This window comes from Dermacentor silvarum, chromosome 5 (genome assembly GCF_013339745.2).
Source record: "Dermacentor silvarum isolate Dsil-2018 chromosome 5, BIME_Dsil_1.4, whole genome shotgun sequence".
Taxonomy (NCBI): domain Eukaryota; kingdom Metazoa; phylum Arthropoda; class Arachnida; order Ixodida; family Ixodidae; genus Dermacentor; species Dermacentor silvarum.
The window spans coordinates 56455669-56478845 of NC_051158.1; the positions used below are offsets into that span (position 1 = coordinate 56455669).

At 50.9% G+C, this 23177-nt stretch overlaps 1 long non-coding RNA gene across 1 annotated transcript in view; it reads left to right on the top strand.

The window, feature by feature from the left end:
* LOC125945357 (uncharacterized) overlaps nt 1-19408 on the top strand; it is a 32736-nt gene extending 13328 nt beyond the window's left edge. The window contains exon 3 of the long non-coding RNA XR_007466845.1: nt 19329-19408. This is a non-coding gene — a long non-coding RNA (uncharacterized LOC125945357). The remainder of the gene's footprint in view (nt 1-19328) is intronic.
* Nucleotides 19409-23177: the final 3769 nt, after the last annotated feature.

Consider the following 23177-nt stretch of genomic DNA (forward strand, 5'->3'; position numbering starts at 1 on the left):
TTGAAGTTTGTTGAAGACTTTTCCGGTATTCATGCGTAAGCGTCAAATGGCCCATTCAGCGAAAAACCGGCGGCGTCCGTTGCAGCGAAAATTTGGCGCTAACTTTCCATTGGCTGCGACGCCACATCACGAGCGCGCCTCAACGCTTCGGGAGCTCGTGACACTGGCTAGCGCTTGCCAGAAGCACGGATAGCTATGGAGTCTGAGCCATCCATATCAGCCGCGACAACACCTCGAGCAAACTGCCAAGAGTGCCACAACTCGAGCATTTTGTGGCTGCAAGAAGCTTTCCATCTGGACCATGTAGCTGGCGAGGACGAGCTGAGAGAAAATGTCTGTCCTCGAGTGTCTGGAATATTTGCTTTCGAAGGACGGTTTTGTCGCCGCCAATATCAATCATGAAATGCACTGGCTGGCTTTGAACGAAGACTGTTGCTTCCGACGTTCCACCATCCGGCTTGTTGATTACTCCATGGAATCTGGCTTCTAAAGTGTCTTGTTTAGTTTCGACACAATCGAGGTGCCGCGACATGCATACGGAGGTGCAGGGCAGAGAATGCGAGGGTGACGCTCTTAACCTCACCCACGGCATGGCTTTTGTAAACTGTTTTTAGAGGAGGACAAAGATGGCTTGCTTCCGTGAATAACTTCCGCTTCTGTCCTGTTTGGAAGTACGCCAAGTGGTTTCGGGACCGGAATAAAATTTGTTGACTGATGGCATTTCCTTGTGGAGGTCGGCTTGTTATTGATCGACGCTCTCAATCTGGCGGACGGACTCAAAAGCCTTTGAAGAGCGAGGTCCGTGTCGAGCTGTGGCCTGGCGGATAGCTGCTTATTTTTTATCTCAACTACCAGGCGATCACGCGCGAACTCTTTTCGAAGAGTGCCGAACTCGCAGTCTTTCGAAAGTGTGAAGCTAAGTAATGAAGTCTTGCTCCACACGGGTGTGGAATCTGCTGCTTGAAATATTGCATTGCGTCGCGCGATCAAGCATTGGTTTATAAACCTCGTTCGCCCTTGATGTTTCTCGGGCTTCACGCACAAACCTGAAGAGGTTCGGTAACGTTCAAATCTTTGTTTGCACTTCAGCGACTCGTTCGGCGGCGAAAAGTTGAAGGCCTCTGGTGGTTGAATTACGAACGACGTCATAGCCTCGGACGTTAAGGGTCGCTTTGGTTGAGAACTGATATGTGCGTGTAGTGACCAGCCACGGCCGCAGCACCAGCTCACCGGTGTTTCCTTTGTAGGAGGACGTGACGGCGGCCGCACGAGCCGTGCCGTCATTCCTACATAGAGGGGCGAAGGCGACGAGCCGAGTGGTGGCTGCGACGACCAGCCTGGCTGGCTTTCAGAACGACACTGCGCGTGTCGAGCTTGCGCCTCGAGCAAGGCGCCAGCTGTGACCACCGACCATAGCGTCCCCGCGTCGATAGGCGCTACAGGACCCCACGCCCAGACGAAACGTTGAAATGGCGAGCCAGTTGATTTTCATGTGAAAACTGTCCGTGGCCAATCCTAGCTATCAACGTGAAGGCATAGGGTCGCCACTACCACTCAGGCGGGCGGCACTGAGTGCTCCTCAACGGGCGAGGCACTGGCTGAACGGACGCTCTTGGGAGTAGCGCGTCCAGCTCCCGATATGACGAACTCCACATGCCTCTTCAGGAAGGAGGAACCGGGAGGCCTGTGAGGAAAAAGTTGCGGCGACGGTGCCCCCACGAGCGTTGTCGCTAGCGCATCACAGACCACTCCGTTTCACCGCGTGCAGGGTGCATACAAGAGTAATTCGGTTGAAGCGCTGGACGGGCCTTGACGCTTGCCTAATTCCCGGACGCGGCGCAGCCTGTCGGGAGGCGAACACGATCAGGCGCAGCTAGTGACGGGGTACATCACGAGTGAGCCACGGGCTGGCCGGGCAAAGAGGGATCAAGGCCCGCAGGAGCATCTGGCGGTTCCATTGGTCCATCGCAAAAGCCGGTAGTGGAACGACGCCGTGAGGCGCTCAGCGACGAGGCGCGAACGCCCGCGGAGGCAGCACCGGCGAAAACCCTGATTGGCTGGATATGTGGACTGACCTGCAACAATTGCGCTGAGGACTGCGCTGACCGCTGGAGGTATGGGCCATTCGATGTCGGGGGTCACAGAAGCTCGCGACCCGTGTCCGCGGTGGCGATAGCGGGCAAGGTCGGAGGCAGTGGGATCGGCACGGTGCCGAGCTCAGCGGACCGCGTGGACGGGTCGGGTGTCCGTTGTCGGAGAAGCGAAGGCATTGGAGACAGACCCGATCACTTCCGGCCCGTTTCTACGCCGCCGACTAAATTTATGTCTCTGCCGCAGTTTCCCTTCAGATAAAACTGCTGGAGCGGCCCTTGGTGGTAATGTAAAGTTACAAGGATATATGTATTTTATTGCGATAACAATGAAATGGACACGTCAGGTGCATTGATTCCGTCGTTGTCAGCCTCGCGCTATTGTTCTGCAGGCATAAAGGCCAAGGGCGATAACATCTTACACAATCGATAATTTATTTAGTACGTGAATGTTTACAAATTTACCGGCCAAAAACTACTATCCTTACTTCGTATAGCTGTCTAATACTTTGCTATCGCAATCGATGCTTCGCCTTTCGGGGGAAACTGCGACCTTTCTTTTTTAATGGCACCGCCATATTGCGTAGGCTGCCGCGCCATCTATTTGTGGTCAACACGCTGGCTTCGACAAGCGCTTTCTGTTGTATGCCAGGTGGCTGCATGTTCGGTGGCAGTGGAGAAAAGGCTTGCGGCGCACTGTTTCCTCCTCGCCCGACGAAATGGTCTATTGCCTAGTGTTTTAAGAAGTAGAACGAACGAGCGAGCCATAAAACAAATGAACGATGGAACGTGTTCCGTGCGGAGCACTCCACTCAGAATCTTCAGACGCATCAAAGCTCAAGCGCAATAGCACTCGACGCCGGAATACGATGCTGCAAGAACTAAAGTTCTTGCTGCAATGAAAGACCGCGCGTCCACAGCACTCACACTCATCTCTTATACTCCCCCTTCAGCCTACTATAACCATCAACCGATGTGTTAGCTACTTCCCATTGCTGACTGCAGATGGCTGCAGCTGTCTGCTCGTTTACATACAAAAGCTACGAGATACGAAAAACTGGCTTGTCTCGGAGAAGATTGCTTCGCATTAGTAAAAAGAGGACTTTTTTTCCGCAAACGAAAAACTGGCCGCAATCACAAGGTTTAGCGCTGCGCTTCAGCTCCGCCCACGTTGTTCTAACAAATCGCAGAGGCGATCATGGCGCGATGCAGCGCGCGAGATAACTACTGCTGCGCTGCACAAGGCGTGTGCCAAAGCTGGCGCCGTGAGGAACTCCGGCTCCCGTGTTACAGGCGTCGCACTTTTATGATGCGTGAGAAAGAGACGGCCGAGAACTTGGATATGTTTGTCTGTACTAGATCTGGCTTGACATTTACTATCATTTCGGCACAAACCAGTGTACGCACCATGGTGTGGTAAGAACACAGCTGATCTGCTGGAATGCTAATTATTCTGCGCACAATGCTCATACCAGAACTGGAAGGCAGGGCGCTGCCGGATCTGGCAGAACCGACTTACCGGATCGGGAGGGTTGTCCATCTTGTTACACAGTACGGAACAAGATGAAAAACCAGCTAATCTGGTGTCATACCGTGCGTCAGCGTGACTTGGCTTAACTTCACTTGAACGGTTTTGCAGCTACATGCACTCCGCATCTCTCTAGACCCCTTTTAAACCAACACGCTCGGACCACGTTTGCTTGCGATACTGTGACTTCACGATGGTGACGGCGCAAACGCACGTCTAGCGTCCTAATTGCTATCATAGCACACAGGATCTTGTTAACAGTTCTCACAGTCAGAAAAAAAGTTTAAATATATATGAGGTGCAGATACAGCTGAAATATGAAACCCGCATCTTTGAAAGTAATGAAATTGGGAAATGAGCTGGCGCACAAACGTTGCCCAGCTTATGTCGAAGCACTTCTGATATATAAATTCAAGGCACACGAAAAACGGTGTAAATATGGTTAAGCTGGATGTCATATATATATAAGTGCCGCAGCGACTATAAAGCAGTCGCCAATATAGTGCAATTATTAAAAAATGGAAAATAACGCAATTACAATAAAACAGTCGTATGGAGAGCAATAAAACCGCGCAATCAAAAAAGCAGTAATGAAAGAATGAATTCCGGGGTTTCACATGCCAAAACCACGACTCGATTATGAAGAACGCCGTACTGGGGGACTCTTGAAATATTCTATTGCAATAACAGTTATATGAACACTCCAAGCGGATTTGTGCCGTCGGCGTCACCGTCGCCGTGAGGTTCCGTATAGAGTCAAACGGTGGTGAAATCGTCCCCGCGCGCCGTATGCTGTATGTGCGAGTGAAAGCGCGCGAGGGACGCGCGCTTTCACGGGCAGCGAACGCACGGCTAAGAGCGAACGCGACTTTTTCCGCCGCGCGACAGGCCGTGGGGGGATGGGAGGGAGGGAGGGGAGGCAACGTTTCGCATCGGCACTAAATGCGTATGTATATAAAAACTTTGCGATGCGAGAAGGTGGTAAAGACTTCCGACTCTGCTCGACGAGTGTCCCGTTCTGATCTCGTCGAAAATCTCCGAGCCGCCCCCAGAGGCACCGACAACAATCACCAATGCCGCGCGCGTACAGTGCGAACGCGGGCAAAACGCCAAGTGCGTCGACAACAGTTCTGCGCGTTGCTGGTGCTGCTACATGTCCAAGTTTATACAGCTGATAAACTACTATCCTTACTCCGTATAGCTCTCTACTAATTTGCTATCCCAATTGATGCTTCGCCTTTCGGTTGAAACTGAGACATTTTTAACCACCGGGGATCTTTAACGAGACCCCAATGCACGGGACGCGGACGTTTTTTTTTCATTTCGCCACAATCGAAATGCGGCCATCGTGGCCGGGATTTGATACCGTGACCTCGCGATTCTCAGCGCAACACCATACCCTCTAAGCCACCACGGCGGATGAAAAAGCAGTAACACTAAAACCATATTGAGAGCGCTTTGCACTATTTTTGTTTATTTCGATCGCGATAATACAGCTTGTTTTTGTAGAAATGAAGCCATTCAGAGAACTTTGTATGTAGAGCAAAAGCAACAAATAATAAAATATTACACCATCTTCCCGTAGGGGAATCCTGAGTAGTATGCGAAGCAGCCATGCGGTCGACTTAAGGTAGTTTTATCAGCTGTGTAAACTTGGACATGCAGCAGCACCAGCAACGCGCTGAACTGTTGTAGACGGCGTCGGCGTTTTTCCCGCGTTCGCACCGAACGCACGCGGCGTTGGTGACTGTTGCCGGTTCCTCTGGGGCGCCTACCGTCTCGCCTCTAACGTAAGCTGCTTCGCATTATGGCGCGCGGAGCCGCAGATGTTGCCATTCGTTGCGCAATCCGGAGAGGAGAGGAGCGTCGGAGAGGAGAGGAGGAATGCCGTAAGGATAGATGAGACAAGGAAAGGAGAGGAAGGGTAGAAGGGAGGAGAGGAGGGGGAGGAGGATGCGCATGCGCAGTAGGGGTGTGGACGCCGCACGGCGGATGGAGGGACGGAAGGAGGGACGGAAGGAGGGAGGGAGTGACATAGCCATGACCATAAGATGCTTCGCATCTAAAATCTTTTATTACTGGCTGTCTCAAGCTCAATCTCAACTTGTCGCGTGAGCTTAGCACAAATTGCCTCGGATCTATGCACAGCGTCCGCATGCGCCCCTAAGCGCACCATTGAATGGGCTTGTGCTGAGCTCAGACCTGTGGCGTGAAGCCCGAGACCCAAAGCCTCAGGTGCTACGGCATCAGGCCCATGCCCAGGCCAACGTAGTGGTCTAGCATAAACTACCAAACAAATTGGATTCTGCTTGGTAGTTTATCTAGCAAACAGAATCTACCAAAACTCATGTTAGGGTTTTGGCTGGAGCCTGGTCATAGGCGTTAAAGAAAGTGTGCATTACAGTGAAGCCGACAGCGCAGGCGGGATGGGCGCTACAACCTCGAGATGTGCTGACACCTCCGACGGCTCATGACGGGACAGAATAGTCACCCACCTTTTGCTACTGGATCATTGGCCGCACGTTTGGATCAAAATACGGTGTAGAGTTTGGAACGACGATGACTAACGGGAGCCCAGTAAAGGTCCCCGATACGCTTTAAACTTGGCGCTTTTGGAAATCATCTATTGTACCTCAGGACAATACAAGGACCACGGCCAGTTACTGGCCTTGAAAATGGAGATTTCAATGCTTTAATTTCTTTAACTACGAACCTGGACGCACGATTCCAGGGCCGATGTTTTGCAGTGAATTGCCGTCGTTGTTATGTTTCGTGTTTTGTTCTCGCTAGTGTAGGTTTTATCGTCTGCGCACACGAAGTGCTCTTTTTATTGTTGGTTAATGATACTTAATTTATTTGCAACCCAGTTTACTTTTTGCATATAAGTGAAATTAAATTGGACTAGCTGGAACTTTTGCCAAGCTCTCCAGTTAAACTATAATTCAACCCTACTGAAAGCTGTCAAGCCATTTTGTACGAATACACTTTTTGATCTCGCAAAGGAAGGGGTCCTGGTTGGTAGCCCTGGCTTACATTGATAGCTAAGCACCGTGTGCTCAATAAACCCCCAAATGAAAACACTGGCAGTGGAGTTCTTCCTAACTTTAACAAATGTCATTGACATAGATGACGGTTCGTGGGTACTTGAACAGAAGTATTTGAAAGACGTCTTCTTCTGTGCCCTTCATCATCAGATGCTCTCATATAGATGCACTGACGCATTTACAAAGACCTACAACGTCATCTATGCAATTAGTGAATTGGTATTTTGTTTTTCACAGCGTAATCTGCTGTGGTCACTTTCCAATAGCCGTTTCGGTTGGCTGTGGTGTCCGTCGCCACCACCGCCACCGGTGTCTGTGGCTGCTATCGCCAGGATTGCGAAAAAGAAGTACCCAGTTACTGTAGGGATCGAAACCGGGCACATAGTTACACTATCAAAACTAGGGAAAAGACACACGTGCCTCCAACAAGTGCAACCCGTCCGGCGGAGGTTCCTGCTAGGTGTACACACTTATCACATAAGCTGCATTTTCACGATAGAAGGATTACGTAGATCGTGGGCTATCGGCATGGCGACCACACAGTCAAGATCTCCATAGGCTGTGTAAACCCAGTACTATGAACATACCACAAGGAGGACCGGCAGTAATCATAAACGGTGCAAACCTAATTGAGTATGAGTCGATATCAATGTCCTTTCGTAGCGTATGTTGGAGAATGTCCTGAAAAAATGTAACATCTGCGCAATCAGTGAAACAGTGATCTATCGTTTCAGCATGTGGACAGAGTCGACAGCTCGTTAAACACGGTACGACTCAGCCCCTCGAGTTAAACCAGGTTTTAGCAGCAAGTGATTCCGAATTCAATTTAAAGCAAAATGTTTTAACTGAAGGAAGCGCGCACATTTTACGGGCCCTGCCTAAGTACGTCCTGATAAAGTCGACATGAATAAGCACCAGCGCTTGCTAGCTGCCGAAAAAACATGCCTGCACATGTGCACTAGCGCGCGAGGAGTCACGGATGGATGGTTGGATGCTAGGAGCGTCCGCATTGGAACGGGGTGGTGGCTTGCGCCACCGAGCTCGTTGTTCTATTGCCCAATGTCCTAGCTCTTATCAAAAAAAAAAAAAAACTAAGGATATACATCAACAAACTTTCTGAATCCCTATTGGGAACTTTGTTTTTGCACGTTTTTTTTTTTGTAGTTTCCCTACTTTTGTTCCGCCAATCTTCCTATAGGATCTTACTAATCTCTATTATGGACATGTTTACTTTTCGCCTACTCTCGCTGAGCCCAAGGGCTTTCAGATGGGCCTAAATCGACCACTGGGCAGATATCTCCACATTCTAATAGTACGTATTCTATCACTTCCCTAGCTTTACCGCAGTAAGCACAAGCTTCTTTATTGTACCTCGCTTTATAAGCACGCGTTCTAAGGCATCCTGATCTCTCTTCGAAAAGTACAGCGATTTCCGTTGAGTTATCGTTAATTGTTTGTTTCCTTATTCGTTTTTTCCCACTGAGTAGCCACTCATAGACGGTTTGTCTTCCATTGACGCCACCCATGAGAGTCTCAGCCGCCGTGCTAGTCACGCGAAATTCGATTCGCGTCGCATAGCTTCGATACATGCACACTTTGCACTGCAGTTGCATATTATTGTACCAGGTGACGCAGCAGCTGCAGCAGCAGCCACAGCAGCAGCAGCGGTGGCGGCGGCGGCGGCAGCAGCGGCAGTGGTAGCAGCAGCGGTAGCTGCAGCGGTAGCAGCATGAGCAGCTTCAGCAGCGGCAGCAACAAACAGCGACAGCGACGTATGTGACATGTGCGCTGCATGTTCTCGATACCTATGTTTACTCTTTGATACACGTTATGGTGCCTCCTCGAAAGGTACGAACAGCTTCTGAAGTAGCGAATCATAAAGCTACGTGCGCGACTGAAACTCTTGTTAAAACGAAATTTAAAAAGTTGTCGCAGTTTCACCTGAAAGGTGAAGCATCAATTGCGATAGCAAATTTGAAGAGAGCTATACGGAGTAATGACAGCAGCTTTATCAGCTGTATAAACTTGGACATGCAGCAGCACCGGCAACACGCAGAACTGTTCTCGACGCCGTCGGTGTTTTGCCCGCGTTCGCTCAAAATGCGTGCGGCGTTGGTGACTGTTGCCGGAGCCTCTGATATAAATACGCACTTGGTGCCGCAGCTAAACGTCGCCTCCCTTCCCTCCCCCTCCCCCCCACGGCCTCTCGCGCATCGGAAGAAGGCACGTTTGCTCTACATATATGGTGATTGTAGAGGAGGAAAGAGACGCCTACTTCTGCAGCCCTTAAGGGAGCACAGAGCAGAACGCGCGTTTGTTCTCCGCCGTGCGTTCACTCCCCGTGAAAGCGCGCGTCCCTCGCGCCCTTTCACTCGCACATACAGCGTTCGATTTGGCGCTGAGCCGTGCTCCCTCAAGGGCTGCAGAAGATAGCGCCAACCTTTCCCTTTCCCTCAAGAACCACTTACCACCGGCGACGATTTCATCTCCATTGACGTCATACGGAACCTCACGGCGACGGCGACGGCGACGGCAGAAATCTGCTTTTGAGTGTCCATATAATTGCTATCGCAATAAAATAAATTGAATTCTTGCGTACTAAGTGCCAACACCATGGATGATCTGATCATGAAGCACGCTGTAGGGGGGCACTCTGGAATACCTTACTACCTGGGCTTCTTTCACATGAACGCAATTCTAAGTACGCAGGCGTTTTTTCATTTCGCACCCATCGAAATGCAGCCGCTTTGGCCAGGATTTACCCCGCGACAACAAGCTCAGTAGCGCTACGCAATAGCCAATGGTCTCCCGCGGCTGGTTCCTCAGGAATTTAACCGGATATATGTGCCTCACACATAGTCGGAGATTGGTGGCGCCTGTCCGTATGTGTTGAAGTCCTCAGATAAATTTTCTTTAGCAGACGAAGACTATCGGGGGAGAATCGCAAATAAATTCATGAGAAAGTAGCGGATTCCATTGTGATATATTACTGCAATATCAGTAAGCAAATAATTAGCCGGAGAAATTACTGAATTACAGACAACCTCCATCCCCATTTGTTGTAGCTATTGTGTCTTTTCGTGCGAAAAGTTGCACCGATATGATAGGTCCCTAGAATTAGGTGGCGTAATTAATGCGTAATCAACATCTCAGCCGTAACCAAAATGAATATGGGTAAAATTCTGCGAACCTGAAAAGCTGGAACCGCATGACGCGTTTTCCACGAGCGAAAACGCGCGCGCGGCAGAACACCTGCACCTCCGCTGACGCGACGGCACTCGCATGTAAAGCAAACGGGTCGCAGACCCGCCGACTCAATGCTTGATCGCGCTTCAGATCGCACATCCAAACGGACACGGCGCACTTCGGCTTGAGTGGTGGGCTCCTTGGTGAATGTAAAGCCTTGTCCATGATGAATGCTGGGGGTATTTTGTAAGTGTTCACCGATTGGACTGTCCATTCCGGCCGCTGCTGGAGCTGAACTATCGACAAGGAAACTGGCTGTGGGCGCTTGTTTTCTCGCTAGTACCCAAAGCTCAGCCATTCAGCACTTAAGCAGCAGCAAAAATGGACTGCTCCACTGGAGGAGCAGGTGGAGGAGCCGTGGTCTACAGAGAGCGCGTAAACGGGTTCACTGCGAGTCGGGGCATCCGGCGGTCGGTTCGTGGAAGCGGAGCCGTGGCTTTGAGGCCGACCCCTCGTCGCTGGACCACACCCATGCCGAGACATTCCGCGAACGGACCAGATGCCCCAATGTACGTGGGAGTGTTTTCTTTAGGAGGCTGTGTCATGCGAGGTTGTGAGACAACGGACGCATTGCACTGCAAACTATTTGTGACAACTGCCTTGACATAATGGAACTCCGGATACTGTCACCTGGAGCCTTGTTGTGTGCACACTAGAGCACTGCTAGGGCTCGGGCTTACCCGGCCGGGCTTACCCGGCCCGGCCCGGCCCGTGTGGCGGGCCGGGCCGGGTAGAGCAATTTTTTCACGGGCTCGGGCCGGGCTCGGGCATGGCGTGTGCTTTTTGACCCGGTCCCGGGCCGGGCTCGTGTTTTTTGACGCGGGCCCGGGCCGGGCTCGGACTTGCTGGTGGTGTGCATGTAACGTGCATCGAGTTATCCTCGCGCGTCTCGCCTCTGAAAAACGTTTTTTTTTTTCGGTCTCGGGCCGGGTTCGGGCCGGTTTCGAGCCGGGCTCGGGCCGGGCCGGGGCCTAAGGAAAAGGGGTGGCGGGAGGGGCCGGGCGGGTAACGTAGATTATTTTCGGGCCCGGGATTATTTCCAGGCCCGCGCTGGGCCCGGGTCTCGCCATAAAAGTTTTGATCGGGCTCGGGCGGGCAGCCCAACGTATATAATAACGGGCGCGGTTGGGGCCCGGGCTGAAATAATCGGCCCGTGCAGGGCTCTAGTGCACACTGCGCGCGCGCCAGTGTGATTGGACGAACCATGGGTGAGGGTGATGTTGGGGATACCTTTAGGTACGTGCGGGGCCGTTGGATGGGGATTGGGTAGATATTCGGCGAAGAAAGAAGGCCAAAATTGTAAACTGATTGTAACTCTTGACTCGTAGTCTTGATGTCTGTGTAAATAGTTTCTTTCTATCACTTGCTATTCGATCTTAATAAACAGTTAACCCCTTGCAATCAGCGTCACCACCTTGCGTACTAAAAAATAATGTGACTTCGCGACACCCACAACACCTCCAAGTTTCCCTCACCGACATCGAGGCGAATATCAACAATACTTCTCTTGACGGCAGCCAAGGACCTCTCAGAAAGCTTAAGCTCATCGTCTGACTTCCCGTAGCCATGGGAGTAGCCGTCTTCATGATGATGTAACCCTTGGAGGTACTTTTGGATCACCTTCTGTCGGTCAGGAGGCTCGCTCATCGTTGCATTCCGACACAAAACGACGCACGCCGCGAATGGAATGCGCGCGCCAACTTTTCGCTCACGTGGAATGAGCTGATCCGAACTGAGGTGCCGCACACCGACCGCGCCGCCAAACAGAGAGAAAAAAAAAAAGAAAATGGTGACACGTCATCGAAGCGAGGCCCAGCCCCTGCACGGATTTGTTGTGAAAACAGTCGCACTCACACGAAGCGCATCCCCGCCGCCGCCCGGAGAGCCCGCCGAGAAGCTCCGCTGAGGTCAACACCATCTGGTGGCGCTTGAGGAAGCTCCGCGTCACGTGACTAACGGTGCCGCGCTCTCATTGGCGGACGCGCGTGCGGCAGCGCAACGCATGCTTTTTATTCTACTCCCAAGAGCATTTCCGTGGGCGCGTGCGTCGAAACGAGGCCGCGCCCCTCCACCTCGCGTCAATCGCGCAAAAAATCGCGCCATGATGTTCCAACTTAATGCTTCTCGAAGAAACTTATGTCAATAGAACGTATTATTGCGATAGTAATTATAAGGACTCTTCAACCGGATTTCTGCCGTCGGCGTCGCTGTCGTCATCGCCGTCGTCGTCGCCATGAGGTTCCGCATTTTCGCTGACAGACACCGAAAATGGTGACATTGAATCACGAAAGTGGAACCCACGTAAAGAGGAGGCAATTCAACTGTCACTATGGCACGTGTGAGGACCAACTCGCTCATATATAAATACTTCTGATAAAGAAAATTTATACACCAAGGTACCTCGAGTTATTTTGATAATGGTGATAAGTTGCATAGCTTCTGGGCTAAGATAATCGCAAATTCCCCTCATCAAGCTAACAGCTAATTTTGGTTATACGCTGGAATTTTTACGTGCCCTTTAAGGAGTGTTCTACCGCAACAATTTTTCAAGTTAGTTTAATAATAGCAGAGATAGAAATATTTGAAGTGGCTTGAACCCACGATTTCAGGAGGCGAGCGTCGCTGCCAACATGGACACTGTCCCCACTTGCCCTCTCTATCCTCTGCAAGCGAAATTCCTTCCCAGCGTCCTCCCATGCCGCAGCTGGAGGATCGCTCGACGAATTTTTCACAGGTCCTGCCTTCGTTTTTTAGGGGCAAAGCTCCTAAGGATGTGGGTCGTTCCCTCCTCTGTAGTAGTAGTATAGTAGTATGTAGCCACCACTAGTTTATGAATTGCTCAATAGATGGCGTTGTGTGTCCGTAGCCACCTGTAGGTTTATGAAGTGTTCACTAGATGGCGTTCCGGTCACGCTTCCACTTCCGGTTCCACTTCCGGTTCCACTTCCGGTTCTACTTTGCGCGCGTTCGGTGCAAACGCGGGCAAAACGCCGATGGCGTCGACAACAGTTCTGCGCATTGCTGGTGCTCCTGCATGTCCAAGTTTATACAGCTGATAAAACTACGTTGAGTCGACCCCATGGCTGCTTCGCATACGACTCAGGGTTCCCCTACGGGAAGATACCGACAGACAGACAAAGAATTTTAATGAAGGTCCTGAGAAGCACTGTTGCCCCCTCTCAGGGAGGCGACGAAGCCGCGGGCCGCACCCACGTCGGGACGGGGAGACCAAGCTCCAGCGCCGCATCGTGGACTCTCTGGACAGCCCAAAATTGGCGTGACTGGTCGGAGCTCCGAAGAGCAGAGCTCCATTCCTCTGCAGCGCATCGTTGCGGACCCCTCTGTAACGAGGGGCATCCCCAAAGCATGTGTTCCAAAGTACTACATTGTCCGGAGCTAGGGCAGTCTGGACTAAAGCAGTCTGGATTCATGTAGTGAACTAAATTCAGGTTGGGATATGATCCCGTCTGAAGCATGCGTAGTGTGACAGCTTGAGGTCTGGTTAGTGTCCCGTGTGGGGGAGGGTATAGTCTTCTACCAAGGTAGTAGTGTTTGGTAACCTCGTTGAAGGTGGAAAGAGTGTCACGGAACTCGACGAGCCTAGAATCGACGGAGCCTCGACTAGCAGTGGCGTCAGCGCGGAGGGTTAGTTCGCGCGCTTGGACGTGTGCGATGTCATTGAAGTTGCGGAGGGAGTCGAGTTGGGGTTCGAGATGGGCCGGGAACCACGTGATTGTATGTGGCTGGATGACTTTGCCTTTGAGAATTCCATGAGCTTCCTCGGCGATGGCACCAGAGGCAAATGCCCGAACCGCCACCCTCGAGTCAGTAAATATTTCAGCTCTCTCATCGTCGAGAAGTGCAAGAGCGATCGCAGCCTGCTCTGCCCTAGCCGGGGTGCTGTCTCTGATGGAGGCCGCACAAGTGACGTGTCCATCGTGATTGACTACCGTTGCGACGAAGTCCGATGTGTGCTCGTACTGGGCCGCGTCAACGAAAGTGACCGTGTGAGGCGAGGCTTTTACCCTCCGGAGCAATGCCACAGCCCTAGCTTTGCGCCTGCTCGCATTGTGTTGTGGATGCACGTTTTTGGGAAAAGGAGCAACCGTAATGTTGTCCCATAGGTAATCTGACATTTCACATGCGCGTTCCATCGCTACAGTGGAGCCGATTCCTAAGACCGCGAGAATCTCCCTCTCCGCAGGGGTGCTAGAGAGTCGTGATACTTGAGCCGTTTCCTGAGCTTCGATGATTTCATCGAGTGTATTATGTAAACCTAGTTGAAGAAGGCGGTCCGTGCTGGCGTTTATTGGCACTCCTATCACTTTTTTGATGCTTTTACGGATGAGCGTGTCCAGCTTGTGCCTTTCAGAAGCGTACCACTTGTGCATTGCAGCCACGTAATTTATGTGGCTCATTAAGAATGCGTGGAATAGCCGTAGGAGATTGTCCTCCTTTAGACCGCTCCTCTTGTTGGAGATTCTATTGATTAATCCAATCAAGCACTCCGTCTTGGTCGTGATTTTTCTCAGCGGTGTGATGTTACCTCCGGTAGACTCGATGAACATTCCCAGCACCTTTAGGGTGTCAACCCTAGGAATGCTCGCCCCGCTTTTGGTGTGTAGTTCTATGACAACTTCGTCCAGGGGCTTCCAACCCCTGGGTTTAGGACCTTTGCGGACCGGTCTGTAGAGTAGTAGTTCAGACTTCGTTGTCGAGCATCGTAGGCCTGTGCCGTCGAGGAAGGTTTCAGTACGGTCGACTGCTTCTTGTAGGCTCGATTCCACTTGCCCTTCGCTGCCGCCGGTGCACCAGATAGTAATGTCATCGGCGTATATCGTGTGGTGAACTCTTTCGATTCCCGACAGGGATACCGACAGTTGCTGAGGGCTAGGTTGAACAACAAGGGCGATATCACTGCTCCTTGAGGCGTGCCTTTGGGTCCGAGTGAATACCCTTCTGATTTGTGGTGTCCAAGCTTTGACGTGGATTTGCGGTTCTCCAGGAATGATCTTACGTAACCGTGAAAGGCTTGTCCTAAGTTAAGATCCGAAATGGATTCCAGAATATGTCGGCGTGATATGTTGTCGAAGGCCTTCTCTAGGTCAAGCCCGAGAATTCCAAGCACGTCTCTCGTATCTTGGTCTATGATTTGAGTCTTGATTAATTTCATTGCATCTTGTGTCGAGAGGCCTGGTCGGAAGCCCATCATGCTGTAAGGAAGGAGACCGCTCCGTTCGACATGCTTAGATATCGGATTGTGATTTACGCGTTCCGCTACCTTTCCTACGTAGGATGTAAGGGAAATCCGTCTGAGGTTGGATAGGTTTGTAGCTTTGCCGGGCTTCGGAATGAGGATTACCAGAGCCTCTTTCCAACCTCGTGGGACTTCACCTGTTTGCCAGGCCTTATTGATTTCTTCTGTAAGCCACACTATGGAGTCGTCGTCAAGGTTTCTAAGAGCCTTATTGGTGATTTGATCAGGCCCTGGCGCGGACCTGGCATTGAGGCAGTATAGGGCCTCCCTGACCTCGTAGACTTTGAAGGGGGCATCCAACTTGGGGCACGAACCGCCCCTATACGTTGGGTAGTCGTCTGGGTTGGCCAAGCCCAGGGGGAGATACCGACAAGCGAGGTTATCCAGGGCTTTCGACACGTCTTCTTGGCGAGTGGTCTCATGTACGATTCTCTCTAGTACTTTACTTTGGTTGGATCTAGCATTGGTTGCGTCGAGTAGGTGGTTGATGAGATTCCACTTGGCGCCCACTCTCATTTGTCCGTCAACCGAATTGCATATTTCATCCCACTGCTGTTGGCTTAGTACCCGACAGTGCTCCTCAATGGATTTGTTACGCTCTGCGATCTTTTTTCTAAGCCGCCGATTGAGCCTTTGCCCTTTCCACCTGTTCAGTAGCCATGTTTTTGCTTTGAGTAGGTGTGCCAGCCGACTATCCACCCGGTCGACTTCGAGGTCGGTCTGTATCTTCCTAGCCGCCGCTTTAATATCTGCCCTCAGCTGTTCGGTCCATTGATCCAGGTTAACTATCGTGCTCTGTTGCTCTTGCTGGCAGCGTGTTTTCCGGATTTTTCTAAAGGCTTCCCAGTCAGTAAACACAAATTCATGTAGAGGTTTGCATCCAACCTCTAGGGTTGTGACCAGAATGTTATGATCACTTCCTAGATTCTCGTTGAGATTAATCCAGGAGGCCGATTTGAAGCCCCTGACGAAGCACAGGTCGGGAGTAGTGTCGCGCGTACAGGAGTTTCCGGTTCTTGTGGGGAACGCCGGATCTGTGAGAAGGAGGAGGTTGTGGTTGGTTATGACCTGCCACAAGTCTATCCCTTTGAGACGGGACTGGGGATAGCCCGACGCTTGGTGCGGGGCGTTTCAGTCCCCTGCCACCAGTAACGAACACGCCTTGGCCCGGCTCACTGCCTTATTGATGATGTTGGTAAATCTCTGTTTATGATCTTTGGGCGAGCTGTACATGTTGAGGATCAAGATGCTCTCTTTGAGGTACCTCCCAAGAATAATTTCAATGAGCAAATGCTCGACCTTGTTAGAGTTACAGCCAATGTCGTGTACGATAAAAGTGAATTGATTGGCTACCAGGGTACTGAATCCTCGTTTTCCTACCTCCTGACATGTGTGTGGTATAGCCGGGTATTGACACCGTGTTTATGAGGGTTTCCTGTAGTAGAATGACATGTGGCTTTTTTACTGTGGACCGAATGAACTGTTGGAGGACATTCCTTTTTCGTTGGAAGCCTCTGCAGTTCCATTGCCATATTTCCATATTATTTTGGTGTACCGCCATGTTGTGTGTTAGTGTTGACATCTGTCTGGTGTTCTCGCATCAGGCACATGTTCGAGACTGCCGTCTCTAGCTTGTCGCACCTGGCCACTAGGGTATGTATTGCTTCTAGAACCTTGCCTAATACAGCCTCAAGCTTGTCTAAACGACTGCTGGTTGCGTTTTCGAATTTGTCAAATCGGCTGGAGAGGGCGCTTTTCGGCTGTCCGCCCGCCAGAGATAGTTTTCTCTTTTTGGTTCCACCATTAACCACAGGTTCTGCTACTGGAACTTCTACTGGAATCACCGGTTCTGGTACTTGAACTTCTATGGGATCCTCGACCACAGGGGTAGGCGGCAGCGCAGATTGACTGGTGCACTCCTCTCCCGTCTTCCGATCGTCTTTTTTGAGTGCGGCTACTTCAGACCGGAGCTGGTCAAGTGCCTGCTTTAGTAATCTGTTTTCCTTTTCTAGTTGTGCTATTCTATTATGCTCTGGAGATGGACCCCCCCGTTACCTTTTTCGGTGGGGGCGGCGGGTTCCTGACTCGGTCGGCCCAGCTAGATCTCGGACTGCCGCCGCCGTTGCTGCTGCTGGTGTGCGCCCGGACGCGAGAGCGAGAGCGCCCTCTGGAGCCGGATCTGGTTCGCGAAGCCGTGCGTCTCCGGGAAGTCGAGCGCTCCGCCGAGCGCCCGCGGGATCCGCCGCAGGTGCAGACGCGATCACGTGAACGACTCCGTGACGTGGAACCTCCGCTTAGCGCTGACTTCAAGGGAGCCGGCGAATTCGTCAGCCGGACTGTTTGCTTGTTTTGTCGTCGTCTTCTACGGCGTCGACGGATTACGTAGGGCATCTGGTAGCGTTGCTTGCAGGACTTGTCTGTCGTGGTGTGAGGCCCTCCACGGAGGGTGCATTTGGGAGAACATACGTGATTATCTTCGGGGTTGTTCATACCGCACCCCCTGCAGATGACATTTTCCGGTGCCGGACAGACATCGGCTTGATGACCAAGTCTACCACAGACGTAACAGATGTCGGTTTGTCGGTGGTAGAGTGAGCATTTTATCCGGCTTAGGCAGCATTTGATGTAATCGGGCACTTTAAGGCCTTCGAAGAGAATGATGACGGTGCTTCTGTTCTTAATTCGCCGCACCTCGAGAGCGCTAGGGTTCTTGGGCTGGATGATGAGGCGCTGTCATTCTTCGTGCTCTATGGCGGGATCGACGCCGTGGATGACCCCCTTGCATGAGTTCTCGGGGGCGGCGAAGTAAGCATTAAGCTCGTAGTTGGCTTCGCCAATGGTGAAGATGGTGTAATTTTCTCTCTCGTTCCCGACGCGCGCTCTCTTTATCTCTCGTCCGTAGCTGTGGTCTACCCGAATGATCCCCCAGTGCTTCGCCCACTCATCATCATTCACTTCGTGGATATGCTGTGATTTTTTTTTATCGCTCTCGCGTTTTTGCTGAGTGGCACGTGCACTTTCGGTGAGTCTCAGGCGCGAGCTGTAGCATTCGTCTCGCGTTGCGGACGATCTTCCGCGCTCTGCACGAGAACACCTAATCAGTGCCACAATCATGGGCAACGAGGCAGGCGAGAGAGGATGAAAGAGTGTGATTGCGGCGCTGGAACACGGTAGAAATTTAGACTGTTTCGTTCTCTGCTGGCGCGACTACATAACAAACAGACGAAACGGAAGTACGTTTCTCTTGCTATGAAACGAAGTAATTTGTCCATCCTTAAATTTTCATGCTTGTATTGAAGCAACAGTTTAAAGAAGTAACGAATGCTGCCTTGAATAATTCTCGACGTCACATATCACTATGAGTGACGTCACATCAAAGCCATGTACTTAGGCGCACTTACGCGATATACATCGACTCTACGGCTGGGAGCGCGGATGTACTACTTAGCAGACACGATCCTTAGCGCGCATTTTATGCACTGCGCTTGTGAGCTCAAAATTTCCACGCCTGGTGAGCTGCCCTTTAAAACGATATTAATTATTCTTGCGCTCTCTTGCCGAAGGCCAATACTTGAGAGCTATATAATATATATATATATATATATATATATATATATAGAGAGAGAGAGAGAGAGAGAGAGAAATATGTATTATTGTCATGGTTACGTGATAATACTTTCGAACAGCCAACAAAGATGCACAAATTATTAATTTAATTAGGACGCCAATGTTCTCAAGCACGATCGGTTTGTGTGCTAGCTTGGTTATCCCCTACCAAAACACCGTCTCTAGGGGGCGCAGTGTCTCAGAGACGACAAGTGACGTGCATATAACACAAAACACGCAGAACTAAATGAACCAAACGAGCTTTAATCAGAAGTGGGCGAGAGCTTACGGTAAGAAAAGTGCAGAAAATTGCGAATAATCCTAGGGGCCCACAACGAAGTATTAACGCGGTGTTAGTGCGATGGCTTTACTTAAACGTCAAGTTTTTTACCGCCTAGCCAAACAGGCAGACGGTCACAATAATCGCGCAGTTTTCAGGAAAACAGCACCGCAGGCTCATCACGTTGCAGTGCCCTAAAACGTAATAATGCTGTTGTGCTTCCCTAGCACACTATGAAGATGTAACACGCAATATAACTTTATTCCTTTCATTCCAGACGTGGTATTATGCTACACGCAAGATTGATGATGTATAATAACACGGCTGCAATGCAAGTCAACGAGTGGCACAGTAAGAAGTGTTTATGTTGGCACTCTATATGTATATAAAGGCGTTGATGTCAGTTTTATTCATAGGGTGCAAGGTAACAAAAAAAAGTCGCAGTTTCTTCCGAAAGGCGAAGCATCAATTGCGATAGCAAATTTACTAGACGAGTGTACAGAGTAAGGATAGTACCGTAAAAACCGGAATATAGGTCGAACTTTTTTTCAACAAGCCATTGCGAAAAGTCGACCCTCGCCTTATATACCGGACATTGGCGGAAAAACTGCGGAAGTCTTGCAACAATGGGCAGATGAAGTAAACAGCCGCCTTCGCCATCGCATTCAGGCTGCTTTTTCACATTTTGTTTCAAAATGAGCGGAAGCTGACGGCAATTCACCGTCGCCTTCAAGCAAAAGGCGATTGAGTACGGGGAAGCCGCCGGGTTGCCGCGGGCTTCGTATCGTGCGACCATCGACCCGCGTGTTTGTCAGCACCTTATCATCACGGCACGGAGCAGTATTTAAATAAATGCTGCCACCATTGTGCAACCGGCTGAGTCGCATTTGTTTAAAGGTAAGGGTGGCTTTCGCTACTTTTGCCATTGAAAAAGATTTTTTTTATTTATTTTTAGAATTGGTTAGTTGGGGGTCGACCTATATTCCGGTTCGACCTATAGTCCGGTTTTTACGGTAGGTTGATGGGCTTCATAAACTTGGACACATTCGCTCACTAACTGAATTAACAAACATGGTGTCAGCGCGCTCAAACAAAGATGAATAGATCACACTAGACCACCGCAGACAAGCACTGTCAAAACGCTGGCGTCAGCAAGAGCGGCAGGAGCAGTGACCGAATGTTCGTGTGGTCTATCGCTTCAATGGAAACTGAGCGGCGAAATCACAGCGCATACCAAGGTCAGAGCCGTGCGGAGATCGCTTTCAAGATACAGTGCGCGCGACAGCCCTCAGCCGCGCCAAATAGGCAGTTCCTGGCAAAGAAGAAGCCGCGCACCCTCCCTCCCGCGCTGCATTCCCTCTTTCCTCCTTTTGCGTGGGAAATTGAGTCGCCAGTTGCCCTTGCGCCCGGTCGCAAGATACGCATTTAGAGCCGCAGATAAACGTCACCTTCCGTCCCTCCCTCCCATCCCCCATGGCCTTTCGCACTACCGGAGACGTCGTGTTTGCTCTCCGCCGTGCGTTCGTCTCCGTGAAAGCGCGCGTCCCTCGCGCGGTTTCACTCGCACATGTAGCATACGGCGGGCCGCGGCGAGTTTATCGCCGTTTGACTTTATACGGAACCTCACGGCGACGAAAGGAATGCGCTTGGAGTGCCCTTATAACTGCTATCGCAATAAAGAAAAGCTGAATATTTTATAGGCAGCTGACGCTCTCTTTTACGAATGGCGAGCACAGAGGAATGTAATGAAAATTCTTAGGGTAGTTTGTATTTCTAAACGCCGGTGCTGGTTGTAGAAATGCTGTCTCAGACGTAAAAATGCGAACAAATATATGCGGGTTAACCCGCAAACACTACACTGCTACTCAATAAGTTTGGCAGTTTGCTTTAAACATGTCTGCGCCTCCACTAAGATTTTGAATGCGTTAGAATTCTTTCGGCAATCTATATTTATATCTATGTATATGTTTGCATATTTCTATGTATGTTTGTGTATATTTATATCTGTCTGTGTCTAACCGTTATCCAGCCTACCTGGGTGACTGGGTAGTCAGTGGTCGAATGGGTAACTCATTGGGTTACTGAGCGCAGGAAACAGGGTTGGACACGTTCACGTGTGCCCTACACGTGTGCCGCTCTTCCATGTAATTCATTGATATTGTCACGGTAGAACGCCGAGAGAGGACAGGGAGACGTTCTTCAAGAACAGCAGGACGACCTGTTCAAGCAAAACGGGACAGAGACACACCTTCTTCGTCGTTAGCCAAAATCCCACTGACCCACTCGACGGAGTCCGTTAATGCTCCCATCGTCGTTGTCGTCTACCTAGAGCACACGCGTCATTTGTCCCTCCTTAGAAGAGCATCGTCCCGATGCTATACCAGAAATGCCACTTGCGGAAGTGAGGGTCTCTCGCAAAGTCACTCGCTCACATACGGCTTCATGCGTACAACATGCACAAGTTCAGGACGGTGCGGGCGGCGCCTCGTACAGTTGGGGCTGTCGGGGACGACCTCGTAGGTGACATCACTGAGTCGCCGCAATACCCGATATGGGCCGAAGTATCGCCTTAACAGCTTTTCGGAGAGGCCTCGTTTCCGTATGGGTGTCCAAACCCACACTCTGTGGCCGACTTCATAGCTTACGGTTTTACGGTGGGCATCATAGCGGCCTGCGTCGTAGTCTTGCTGCTGGCAGATCCGCACACGCGCGAGCTGCCGAGCCTCTTCGGCACGTTGCGTGAAGACATCGGCGTCCGTTTCGGTGTCGTCAAATTCGTGTGGAAGCATTGCATCCAACATCGTTCGTACATCTCGGCCATGAACAAGGGTGAACGGAGTCATGCGCGTCGTCTCTTGTTTCGCCGTGTTGTACGCAAACGTGATATAAGGGAGGATTTCATCCCAATTTTTATGTTCGACATCCACGTACATTGAAAGCATGTCTTCAATTGTTTTGTTAAGGCGCTCTGTCAGTCCGTTGGTTTGTGGATGGTAGGCGGTCGACTTCCGATGAGCTGTTCCACTTAGCAGCAAGACGTGATCTAAAAGTGCAGCCGTGAATGCGGTTCCTCTGTCGGTAATTACGACGCTTGGGGCTCCGTGTCGCAACACAACATTTTCAATGAAAAAGCGCGCCACCTCGGCCGCTGTGCCTTTCTGGATGGCCTTTGTTTCAGCGTAACGTGTCAGATAGTCGGTTGCGACGAGAACAAAGCGATTCCCTGCAGTGGAAGTAGGAAGTGGGCCCAAGATATCCATTCCAATTTGATCAAATGGTGTTCGAGGAACCTGGACAGGTTGTAGGAGGCCGGCTGGTTTCGTCGGAGGTGACTTGCGCCTCTGGCAGTCAAGACAAGAGCGAACGTGATGTTTCACGGCCGTGGTAAGTCTCGGCCAGTAGTAGCTTTGCCGCACTCTGCCCAATGTTCGCGTGTAGCCTAAGTGACCAGAAGTCATCTCGTTGTGACAGGCTTGAAGTACTTCCGAACGAAGAGCTGCAGGAATGACGAGCAGGTAGGGGGACCCGGTAGAAGAAAAGTTTCTTTTGTAAAGGACTTTGGCCCGTAAACAAAACGCCGACAGTCCTCTGGCGAAAACTCTAGGTGCTTTCGCAGACCTTCCTTCTAAGTAGTTGATGAGTGCAAGCAACTCAGGGTCGTCCCGTTGTTGTTGAGCGATGGCGGCTGTGTCCAGAACACAAAGAAATGCTGTATCGTCTTCTTCGAGTGGAGAAGCCGACTCTATCAGCGATCGAGACAGGCAGTCAGCATCCGTATGTCGCTTCCCCGACTTGTACATGACCGTCATGTCAAACTCATGCAGCCTTAGGCTCCAACGTGCCAATCGTCCGGACGGATCTTTAAGGTTCGTCAACCAACACAGTGAATGGTGGTCGCTGATAACTTTGAAAGGGCGGCCGTACAAATATGGGCGAAATTTCATAACCGCCCATACCACCGCGAGGCATTCTTTCTCAGTTGTGGAATAATTAGCCTCTGTGCGTGAGAGTGTTCGGCTTGCGTAGGCAATCACTCTTTCCATGTCCTCCTGCCGCTGTACAAGAACAGCTCCCAAGCCAACATTGCTGGCATCCGTGTGGAGCAATGTAGGAGCGGTCTCATCAA